We start from the raw sequence: 11,353 nt of genomic DNA on the forward strand, positions 1-11,353 counted from the left end.
GTCCCCATGTTCCCAACAGATACTCAGGGAGCAGCCTGTCCCCTGAGTGAATCATCACAGTTTCAGTAAATTAATGGATTGCATGGAAAAAATTGATTCATACCTGAAAATCTTTGAGACTCAGTGCCATCGGTACTGGGTCCCAGAACAGGACTGGGTTTTGCGGTTGTCACTGCTATTATCCGGAGCTGCCCTGGAGACCCTCCAGGCTTTTCTGGCCGCGGACCGCAATGAGTACCAACATGTGAAAGACCTGTTGTTAACACAGTATGCCCTTACACTGGAGGCATACCATGGCATTTTTAGGATGGAGGAGAAGCGCCACTGGGAATCCTACATGCGGTTTGCCTCATGCATGATATTGCATGGGACTCAGTGGGTAGAGGGGTGTGATGCCACCAAGAATGAACGTTTTCTGGACATAATTTTCAAGGACCAATTTTTGCAGCAGTGCCCACCGGACTTAAGAGACTGGGTCTTTGACCGCAAACCAAAAACTTGCCTGGATGCTGCTAACATGGCTAATGAGTTTGTCACCGGCCGGGCACTATCCCGCAAAAAGGGGTCTGCCCCAAAAGGAGCCACACTGGCTCGGGCAACTAAAAGCACTCCACAGTGGAAGAATAAAACAGCTCTAAAAGGAAGTGCACCCAAACCTGCAGAGTTTAAACACAAAGGAGGTACTTTAAGTGCAACAAGACTGGTCATATAAAATAAAAATGTCCGGCCCGTCAAGATCCGGGGAACCCAATCAGGGGCAACGTTCATCAGCTGTGAGGCCAGTTGCCAGCATGTGAATGGCACACACAGCAGAGCAGAGTGCAGCCGTCCAACCAGCCCAGCGAGGAACTTTAATGGAAGAAAGTACACCTGTAGCCAGGGGACCAGCAGGGGAGGCGGGGTGACAACAGATTGCACTGGTTGGGTTGCAATTCAACGAGGTTTGGCAAAAGCATTTGAGACAGATGACCATCAGAGATCGCCAAGCAGCCAGCTTGCTCGACTCTGGGGCCACTGTAACTCAGGTTTTACCTGATATGGTGAGACCAGAGGATCTGCTCCTGGGTACCATGATGCAGGTGACCATGCCAGACGGACGACCGCAGTCCATCTAGGTTGCCCTGGTCTTTCTTGATTGGGGTGCCGGAAGAGGTTGGGGTTTTGCCCAGGTTGGATACTGAGGTGCTACTCTGTAATAACCTGGGGCATCTTGCATGTGTATTCATGGCAGAGTTGGCTCCAGTTGCAGTGGTTACCCGTAGCCAGACCAGGGCACTTGCCCATGAGGATTTCACCATCCCCTGTATTTGGGACCAACAGTTCCAGGGGTCTCTGAGGAGACCAGGCAGGTAAGCCAGACTGAGTCACAACAGTATGCTGACTTACTGTATCTCTCCCTTTACCTGGTCCCCTTGCACCTGACTTAGAGACTAAGGGTGGGTGGCCAGAATTAGGGACACAGTTTAGGGAAGTGGTGAGGTCTGATCCCAGCTTGGAGGGCATGAGACTCCGAGCATCTGCCTCGGACAGTGGGTCAGATCGGTTCTTATGGCACCGCAGGCTTTTGTATAGAGAGCAGGGTTCTACCATTCTAGATATGGTTTGGACTGGTTGGCAACAGTTAGTGGTACCAAGGGAGAATAGGCAGCAGTTATTGCCACTAGCGAGGCATCATGGGTTCACTCAGACAAGAGCCCGGCTTTTGCAGTATTACTAATGGCTGGGGGCATCAGGGGCAGTGGCAGATTTCTGCCAGTCCTGTGATGCCTGCCAGAGAGTAGGTAAGGTGGGTGATCGTGTGAAGGCACCCCTGAAACCCCTACCAGTAATAGCGGAACCCTTCCAGAGAGTTGCTGTGGATATAGTAGGTCCTCTCATAATCCCCAGTTGCTCTGGCAAGTGATATATACTCACGGTGGTGGGATTGCCACCAGGTACCTGAGGCTGTAGCACTCACCATTATTTCCAAAGCATTAATAGTCCATTCACTAGAGTAGGTTACCCTAGTGAGATTCTGACTGATCAAAATTCATGAGTGAATTGCTACAATGTCTCTGGGATTCATGCGGGGGGAAGCACCAGCGCACGACCCCTTACCACCCAGACAAATGGTCTATGTGAGAGGATCAATGGGACACTGAAGCAGATGCTTCGAGCTTTCATAGAGGCTGAAGAGAAGGATTGGGAGATTAATTTCCAGCATTTGCTGTTTGCATACCGAGAGGTACCGCAAGAATCTACTGTGTTCTTTCCCTTCGAACTCCTATTTGGTTGCAGGGTCCGGGCACCTCTTGACTTATTCCATAAGGGACGTGAAGGGGAGATTACAATCTGATGCTTCTATGCTTCAGTATGTGGTAGATCTCAGGGACCGGTTAGAAATGCTTATGGGGTTGGCACAGGCTAATCTCAGGGATGCTCAGACCAATCAGGATGCTCGTAGCAGAGAATTCATCCCTGGGCAGCAAGTACTTGTTCTGAAGCCCACTCATCAGAACAAATTAATGGCTGCCTGGTCTGGACTGTACACGGTAGAAAGGAGATTGAATGAGTGCAACTACGTTGTACAGTTAGATGGTGAGACAGGAAGAAATAGGATTTATCATATAAATATGCTTAAGGAATATTTTAAACAGAGTGTGGCATCAGTGTTTGCTATCTGTAGCCCACTGATGGGGGACCCGGCCAGCAGTGCTCTGCCCAACCTCCCAGGGGTTCTAGGCAGGGGGCACAGTGGAGCAGCTCTTTACACAGCAGAGAGTTCAGACAAAGGCTATGCTAGTTTGGAAGAAGCTTATGGGGAGCGCAGATTTTTACCATATGAAAGGAAGAGAATATATAATAGTGTAATATGTCCAAACACCTGTGGCAATATGTATGGGGATCGAGATTAAGAACTCACATTCTCCCAGTTAAAATACAGCATTGGAAGACAATCTGAAGACTCTGTAGTTTGCAGGGGGGTCTTGCTTAGAGTACTCTCCCTGGTGTCAGTGGATCAAGCCCTCGATGGAAACAGAGACAACTCTAGTGCAACATTGTATGTTCACTCATATTATATTCAATAAAAGCAGTGGTAATTTGCACTTACATTAGCACCATGTGCATAGACACATAAGCGCAGCAGCAGTATACACCATCTACCCCTCTCCCGGGATCGCGTCGTGTCACTTCCGGTCCGGCCGTCGCGTCACTTCCGGTTTCGCGATCGATCTTGAAATGGGTCCACACGGGTTCTGGGGCATGGGGGGCACACTCTGGGTTGCTGCTGGTTCACTCTACGCGTTTCGCTGGCGTGGCAGCTTCGTCAGGAATCCGATATGAACAGAGGGACCTCCTGGAGAAGCTCTGTGGTCCCCCGATCTCAAGCACTCATAAGTTCCTTTGCTTTCAGAGGTGCATGGAACTAGCATGCAGCAGATGAGCGATTCCTGCCGGAAATAAGCTTTGAGAGAGACGGGTTTGGTTTGAATGCGATTCCTGATGTTGGCTTTAGGCTATGCTAGAGCAGCATATGGTCCTGTTCAGGGAGAAGCCGGACAGGACACATATTACTGACCATCTAGTGGACACTGATGATCAGAGAACTCTGCAAAAGCATGCCTATCATGTATCAGCAGAGGAAAAAGGCAGTATAGAGAGGGAGGTAGAAGAGATGCTGGCCCTAAAGGTAATTGTGCCATCTCATAGGCCTTGGGCTTGTCTGATAGTCCTGGTACCTAAGAAGATTTAACATAATATGCGTGTGTATTCAAGCCCTACTTTTACAGTACTATGAAGATGAAGGCTCTGTGGCAGTCACCACAACTGGTGGCACCACAAGCCTGGCACTTCTTAAGGATTTTGGCTCACTAGGGATGTCCTGTCAGGAGAGTCCATCAACATTACCCTGCTGGCTGCATGGCATGGTCTCTTTGCAATGGAAGAAATGCATGAGAGTATAATATTGGTAGTGTAGAACCTACTGAAATGGGTCTACCGTGACACGGATGTAGGCTTAAAATATTTTGACCAAAATATTGAACTGAATTCATATTAAGTTAAAACCATATTATGTTAACGTTTTAAACTATAATTCGTAATAAGGACCCGGTAATCACTCTTCACTGCACAAATTGCATACGTACTCTTTATAATTCTGTATAAAACTGTGATAAATTACCAAAAACTTTGCAATTAAGTTTAAAACCAGCTCTGAAATTTCGGTACATACAGTAATTTTTTGTGTAAATTCTGTTTGTGAATATGGACACCATAACAAATGTACAGATACGCAAGTGCTTACAAAGTAACTTTAGAGCTAGTGAAGTTAATGTATTGTAAGTGTACTCAAGCCCGTTTGTTACCATACACCAAGATTTAGAATAACAGGTACTAAATACAGTACAGTATATAACAGCAGTCATCATACAATCTTTACATGACATTCAACTTTTGCAAAAAATATGGTATTTATTTTCAGGTGTAAATATTCATGCTCCATATCCAATTGGAAACCTATGCCTAATTTAAAAAAAGATTAAACATTTACACATGCGAAGTATTGATGCCCACCCACAAAGGTACGAATGACTGCATTAGGGGCCATTTGCGTGTACGCTTGCAAACAAATCGGAAAACAAAAAATGAATATTTGAATTTTTTTGGATTGAAATGTTATGAAATTCGTAAAAAAAGAAGGGCAAAGAGAATATGGAGGGTGGGTTTAAGTACATTCACCCACATTTTACCATGTCAAATTTGCGATCGAATATTTGATCGCAAATTAAATTTGGTCAAAACCACTGTGAATAATTTGAAGAACTTTTTTTTATACAGTATATACCCCTATCTCTATCTCTCCCTTCTTAACCTTCAGTTACATAGTTACATAGTAGATGAGGTTAAAAAAAGACATAGGTCCATCAAGTTCAACTTACTGTATGCTAAATTTAGACAACAGATACTTTATCCTATATCTATAATTACTTATTGATCCAGAGGAGGGCAAACAAAAAACCCCAGTGTCATATCATCCAATGATATCTCATAAGGGGAAAATAATTCCTTCCTGACTCCAAGAATTGGCAATCGGATTAATCCCTGGATCAACATCCTTCCCATGTATACTTATTTGGTATATCCCTGTATACCTTTCCAATCTAAAAAGATGTCCAACCTTTTTATGAACAAATCTATTGTTTCTGCCATCACAGTCCCCATGGGTAATGAATTCCACATTTAAACTGCTCTTACTGTAAAGCACCCTTTCCTTTGTTGCTGGTGAAATCTCCTTTCCTCCAACCTTAAGGGATGGCCCTGAGTCCTTTGTACTGCCCGTGGGATGAATAGTTCTTTTGAAAGCTCCTTGTATTGTCCCTGAATATATGTGTATATAGTTATCATAATCCCTCTTAGACGCCTCTTTTCTAATGTAAATAAATCTAATTTAGCTAGCCTCTCCTCATAAATTAGATTGGCCATCCCCTTTATTAATTTGGTGGCTCTTCTCCGCACTCTCTCTAGTTCCATAATGTATTTTCTAAGGATTGGTATCCAAAATTGTACTCCATATTCAAGGTGTGGTCTTACTAATGCTTTGTAAAGGGGCATAATTATGTTTACTTCCCTTCCATTCATTGCCTGTTTGATGCAAGATAATATCTTGTTTGCCTTTGCAGCTACTGCATGACATTGGGCACTATTGCTAAGCCTGCTGTCTACAAGCAATCCTAAATCCTTCTCCATCAAGGATTCCCCCAATTTATCTCCATTTAATTTGTAAGTCGCCTTAATCTGTCGTGTTAATCTTTTAAAATTCCAAACCTCATCATTACTAAGGGTGCCAATTGAGTCTTCTCATTTAGGACATAGCAATAATTAGTGCTGTGAGGGAGACACACTCCTTGTGATGATAAAAAATGTCAGTTTATTCAGGTAACCCGTTAAATCAAAACAGAATTACCTAATCTTTACAGAGGGTGACAGTAATGCTTCTCTTCATAAACACCATTGTGTGTATTTAGAGTAAATAAATCACTGCATTGTACAATTTTGAAACTCTTTCTTCAATTGTATTGAATTAACATGCAATAATGGAAAGAATACAGTTGGCTACATCTGTACACCCATGTACATATATATACTATACGGTATGTATTCATTCACATATACACTCCAGAGAACATTGTCATTCTTACTTGTAACCTTAAATAGAAAAATGTATTGTAAATATAAGATACCAACATACAGATCTCATTAAAAGCTAAAGCAAAATAATACACCTAACCAATGTATAAATCAGATTTTTTTTTTAATGCATTTTATTATTAATTTATTTTGTATTGGCAATTTTAGCAACAAACCTTGCTGTACATATAAAATACTGTAAAGATGATATACCCTGAAGGTAATAAAACTGCGAGTTTTATAATGCCACTCAGATAATGCACTTTTAGAAGTAGATTGATAAAATCTGTAATGTGTTCAAATTACTGTAATTGCATTGAATAAAACAGTGGGATCTTCAAAATGTATTTGTTTACTAAGTTTAATACATAATAACATTGTTGACAATTAATGCTCTAAGTAATATTGCATAAAGCTGTTTGTTACCAAAATGTATACACCAAGAGATAAACAAGCCCCAATGCTACATCCAGCATGACAAATAATGTAGTCCATTAATATCAATGTTATCTTTATTCTTTCTATAAAAATAAGGGTAATTTATTTTAATACTTGTGTCAAAATATCTTAAGCCTACATTCCTGTCACGGTAGACCCATTTCAGTAGGTTCTACCCTACCAATAGTATACTCTCATGCATTTATTTCACTGCATAGAGAGAAGGGGAAACAGAATGCTTCAGCTAAGAAGCTACTGTACTATGCAGTGCCCAAATGGTTACAATTTAAGAAGCACTGAATGTGCTATGCAAGTAAATGAGTGCTGTCCACATTTTACATACAGTATAACAACTGACGCACAGACTACTAAGAGGCTCTAAGTTCATTAGGTTGAAACAATGTCAATGTCCATAAAGACTAACCAAAATCCTGTGACCAGCTCCAAAACCAAGCAACCAACAATAAATAAAGTCAAGCTTTGACAAAAATGTAGCAACAAGAAAAGAATTACCACATCAGGGATTTGTGCAAAACATGACATTGCAAATGGTAGATTTACCACTGACCCATACATTCTATGCAGGGCTGGATGGGATGTGTGAGAGGCTCAGTGCATTGATATGTGCAGGGCCGCAGCTCTTACTTTCTTTGGAGGCATCTCCTCCTGGCATCTCATCTCCTGCTGGCATTTACCCCTGCAATTATGACCCATGACATCAAATAGTGTCATGTTTCCATGGCAATGAAACACCACGTGACGTCACGGTGCCATGCAGCATCACGTTGTTATGGCAATGTGACACTACATGGAGTCGTGAGATCATGTAGGGTCCCATTGTCATGGCAACGTGACAATATTTAATGTTACTGTGCCATAATGATGGGACCATGGGGGTGATGTGCCGAGAGGAGATAAGACGCCGGGCTGAGAAGGTAAGAGAGTTACAGAGGCCCTGCACTCTCCCCCCCCCTGTAATCAGTTTAATTGTTGTGAGAGAGCACGTAGGGCCTTTGTAAAAGCTTGGTACAGTGGCACCGACTGCACCTCCATCACTTCGGCCCTGATTTTAATTTTTTTATATTTTTCATTGCCCATTGACTGCTAATGTATAATTATGTGCCTCTTTAGGGTACAGATGAAAACAGTGGGAGCCAATGCATTTTTTGGAAAATGCATTTCTTCTACTGACTGTTATATTTTCTATGTCTTTTTATTGTTGTCAGGAATCCACTCCTGGCTTTGGCTGGAGCCCATCCATCCGGAGCTATGCAGGTTCCAGACAAACTATTCCCTACTTCTGCAATCAACTGCCTCCTGCTGCCTCCTGTGCAGCTCTGGCCTGATTGGCCTCCTGTGCTATTTAGTGCCTGCCCCGCCCCAGGAAGTTACTGGACATAGTCTTTGCAATCCAAGTGACTTTGCTTGTCACAGACTCCCTGTTTGGCCTGCTACGCCTCCTTGTGCCTGGTATCCTGCTTCCAGTCCCCTGCTTCACAAGGCATTCTTGCTTAGCAGCCCCGGTGCTGCTTCCCTTGTTCCTGGCAGACTTTGCCGCCGCGCTGAAGCGGCTACGCTGGTGTCCCCAGTGTTTCCTGTTGCGTGTCTGCACCCCTGGTTCCTGTGGCCTTCCTGTTGGCAGTTCCTGTTCCTAGTGGTCTCCACCACTCTCGGCTGTACCCGGCTAGGGGGTGGCGTTTTGTGCTGAAGCACTGGATTCTGCAGTTCCTGTTCCCAGTGGTCTCCACCACTCTCAGCTGTACCCGGCTAGGGGGTGCCGTTCTGTGCTGTAGCACTTGATTTCCAGTTCCTGTTCCTATCCCTGAAGTACCTTCACCCAAGATTTCCTGTTGATGACCTCGGCTTGTTTCCTCGACCACCGCTCCTGTGTCGCTTGCTTTGACCCCTGCCTGGATAATGTTAACCCTACATTCTCCAATCCTCACCTGGCTATGTCTGATTACGGAATCCGCACTCCGGACCTGACTCAGTGGCTTAAGGTCGGTGCTTATACATCCCCACCTCAGCCCCTCGGTCCGGTACCAGTTTGTGGCAAGCACATACGTTACAATTGTTTAGATTAAATTGATTTGAATTGTGTTGGCTTGTTTTTTTCTTTTTACAGAATGGTTAGCAATTTTATTTAATTATGTATTTTGGTGGCTACTGGTTTTAATGAATGTGTTGCCTAGTGGTTATATGAATTAATTGTTGTTTTGGTTACTGCTTTTAGGTATTAAATGTATTTTTTGCGACTAGTGGTATGATTTATGTAATTGATTGCATAGTGGTTTTAATTATTTTATTGAATGCCTAGTGGCATTGGCTAGTGGTTTTATTTAGTTAATTGTTTTGTTGGTTAGTTCTTTTAATTTTTGTTTATGGGTGTTTAGGTGCTTGTTGTATCTGTTTTATTATTGTGTATTTTTGACATTCATGCTTTTGTATTATGTGACCAATGACTGCTATAGTAGCTTATCATGTCCATATTATATGGGTATCATTTACTACTATGCCACTCAATGGGTACAGGGTGGGTGTAGTTGGTCTGTGGTGGGTGGTTAGGCCTACCAGGTTGGTAGTTGGGCAGGGTGGGTTAACCCCTTAATTACTATAGCGGTTATTAACCGCTAAGGTCATTAAGGGGTTAGGGGCCATTAGATCGTATTTTTTAATGTATTGTTGCTGGTCCCAATGGGTGTCTGGGGGTCCATGGGTCATCCCACAGGTGTCTGGGGGCCCTCGGGTTGTTCTCACAGGGTCTGGGGGCCCTAGGTGGTCCCTGCGGGTCAGTGGGCCCCGCACAGCTCTGTCCAGGGGGCCTAACCACCCTCTCCAGGCAACTACCCCACCCTTAACCCATTCATTGGTACAGTGAGTACATCATGCTCATATAATATGGGCATGATTAACCAATATACCAAGAAATGGGTAAGGATTTAAAAAAACAGGCCCAAATCAAACACATCACATAGCAAAAACAACACAACACATAGCAAAATAAAACACATCTCAAAATAAAACAGCACATAGCAAACTAAAACACAGCACATATCAAAATAAAACACACCACATAGCCAATTAAATAGATAACAAATGCCAATCAAACAATTGAGTGGCACAGTGGGCTTTCATTTATTTCCTAATGGTTTGGTTTTGGTGTTTTAATTCTAAAAATGTGGAATTTATTTTGGATTGGATTAATTGATTGTTGTTAATTTATTTGTGTTTACTTCTTGATTTGTTTTTATTTTCTGATTGTTTGGATGGCATTGAATCTTGTTTGTAATTGTTTCTTTTAGGTTGAGCATTGACTGGCAGTGTTAAATGATACAGAGATTATATGGGCATCATTTACCCACTATACCATTCAATTGTTTGATTGGCATTTGTTATATTTAATTGGCTATGTCCTGTGTTTTATTTTGAGATGTGCTGTGTTGTATTTAATTATGGGATGTTTTTGATTTGGGCCTTTTTTTTTAAATCCTTACCCATTTCTGGGTATATTGGTTAATCATGCCCATATTATATGAGCATGATGTACACACTGTACCAATGAATGGGTGAAGGGTGGGTGTAGTTGCCTTGGTAGGGTGTTTAGGCCTCCTGAATTTTTAGTAGCAGAGGGTAGGTTAACCCCTTATATACGTTTGCAGTTATTAACCACCAAGGTGATTAAGGGGTTAGGGGACATTAGATTGTATTTTGCTTTGTATTTTTCTGGCAACGGAGGACAGGGACATGCAGATCCTGATGAGGACAGCCTTCATAATGCCAGGGGTAAGTAAAACTGTATTTATTTACTTTGTTTATGCTGGCTAATGTGTTTTATAATGGGCAAATAATCTATTATCCATATCTGGATAATCACAATAAGGATTCTTGCGCTCGCGCTGTCCTATTTAAAAGATAATCAGCTTGCAGAAGTGCATGTAGGAGACACTCCTCAAGATACTCTTATGAAAGAAAAACTCCAGAGGGAGCTTTTTAAAAGACAAGACAAACACACACAAGCGCACCACAGATTAGTAAAAAGTGTATCACAAAATTTAATAAAGGTCACTGTGACCAAAAGACAATAATCAATAAATGAAATGTACAAAACAAAAACATATCAAAATACACTTATGAAGCATATACTATGTATTGTGACAAACGGCTTACTCCGGGGCTCCGTCGTTTGTCCGGGACTGTTTAGAACACGGTCTTTTAGGGTAGGTTAAATGATGAGGCGTCACGTACTGTTCCTTTAAACAGGCTATGCCTGGTTTATTCAGTCCCAGGCACTGAGACTGCCACAGTGCATACAACAGAAAACAGATCAAAAACAAAAGCTGCTCACCTGAGCGATAACTTAACTTAGATATCCCTGACTCAGGGTTGGAAGTGGCTTTTCCACTTCCAACATCAAAACACGGTACTTTTGCAGTCTTACACAAATGAACAGAAAGATTGAACCTGTTTGGGGAAGAGGCTTCTCCCCTCTGTAGTTCAGCAGCCTTCCAGCCTCCTGGCTCTTGTGGGGAGACCAGAGCAAACAGGAAATCAGTCTTTCATACCTGATTCCTAATTAGCATGACAGGTGACAGAAATCAGGCAGCAGACAAACTCTGGTCTGGATCTCTCATCCCTCAGTTCCAGCGCTTGCCAAACTGTGGGATGGAGTGTATGTATTATAAGGCTGCACTCCCAGGCCAAACAGGATAGAAACTGTCTAGTATCCTGGGAGCCCTATATACGGAAT

The sequence above is a fragment of the Ascaphus truei genome, chromosome 1 (assembly GCF_040206685.1).
Source record: "Ascaphus truei isolate aAscTru1 chromosome 1, aAscTru1.hap1, whole genome shotgun sequence".
In the NCBI taxonomy this organism is placed as follows: domain Eukaryota; kingdom Metazoa; phylum Chordata; class Amphibia; order Anura; family Ascaphidae; genus Ascaphus; species Ascaphus truei.